Raw genomic sequence first — 1600 nt, 5'->3', positions numbered from 1 at the left:
AACAACAACAACAACACGCATAGGCAGTGTTGTTGTTGTTCTTGTTATTATATGTTATGTGTCGTCGAGTTGCCCTCAACCCATAGCAACTCTATGTACAGCAGTTCTGAACCCTGCCCTGTCCTGAGCCAGTCTCACTAATTCCAACACAGCAACCCCAAAGCCCCAGTTACTGTATCAATCCATCTCATCCAGCGTCTTCTTCTCCTGCGCTGTCCCTCCACCCTTCCAAGCATAATGTCTTTCCCCAAGGACTCGTCCCTCCTCGCCACGTGCCCAGTGTATTTGAAACAGAGCTTCAAAATCCTAACCTCCAAGGAGAAACTTGGTTTCACCCTCTCCAAGACAGACCTATTTGTTTCTTGGAGATCCCGGGTATGTTCAAGACTCTTCTCCAGCACCACAACTCGAAGGCATCTATTCTTCTTCTATCATCCTTAGTCATTGTCCAGCTCTCTGAAGCATAACAAGTAATTGTGAAGACCATGGCCTGGAACAGGCACACCTTAGTCTCTAGACTGACATTCTTAGAGCAGATTTTCCCAGTGCCGTTCTCCTTTTAATTTCCTGACTACTGGTATTAAGCATGTTATGCATACCCATGTTTATCATGGCTTTGTTCACAATAGCAAGGACTTGGAAACAATCTAAGTGCCCATCAACAAATGAATGGGTAGAGAAGCTGTGGTATATTCACAGAATGGAATACTACGCTGCATTGAAAAACAAGGAACTCATGCAATATTATTCAAAATGGGTGACCCTGGAGTACATTATGCTGAGTGAAGTATCTCAGTCACAAAAGGACAAATATTGCATGGTGCCATTGTTGTAAAACAGGACTGAAATCAGGGTTGGGGGAGATTGAGAAAGATGGGTTCAATAATGTATACTGCACTGAAACAGGTGAGGGAGAAAACTGTTTAACAGGGATATGTGATTAGGTATTTTTGTCATGACAGGAGTCTAGAGCGAAGGCTGCATAGTGCAGTGGACCTGGAGGGAGGGATTGTAAAACAATGAAAGAATTTTTCTTTTACTTTTCCAAGAGGGTAGTGTACTAGGGGGGAGGGTTGGGAGCGGAGAACAATGCAACAATGAACGAATGGAAATTCAAAGTCTCTAAATTTTCATTGAAATTAATAATAATTTTTTAAAAGAGTGTTGATTGTAGATCTGAGCAAGCTGTAACTGTTAACACCCTCAATCTCTTCACCATCTATCATGGTGCTGCCAATTGTCCCAGTGGTGAGAATTTTTGTCTTCTTGATGTTGACCTTCAATCCGTATTGAAGGCTGCAGTCCTTGACCTTCTGCAGCAAGCACTTCAGATCTTCTTCAATAAAAGAACTTCTTTTTTTTTTTTTTTAGAACGACTTCTTGGAATGTTGTTAAAGAGCAAATGCTTCCCAGCGCTGGCTGAAAATCGCCTGTGACTTCATCCATAGCCACTGTTGAGAGTCAGCGCCCAGAGCCATCAGGGGCTTTAAGCTGAAACCCAGGCCCCGACAGGCACCTGGGGGGGGGGGACCCAGACTCTACTTCATGCTCTGCTGGAGAAGGAGGGGCAGTCTCCTGTACCGGTCAGGTCCAATTTGAC

The sequence above is a fragment of the Elephantulus edwardii genome, unplaced genomic scaffold, assembly GCF_000299155.1.
Source record: "Elephantulus edwardii isolate Elephantulus edwardi_28Jun2011 unplaced genomic scaffold, EleEdw1.0 scaffold00135, whole genome shotgun sequence".
Lineage (NCBI taxonomy): Eukaryota > Metazoa > Chordata > Mammalia > Macroscelidea > Macroscelididae > Elephantulus > Elephantulus edwardii.
The sequence above is the reverse complement of the archived record's forward strand: the minus strand, read 5'-3'. Positions refer to the sequence as shown.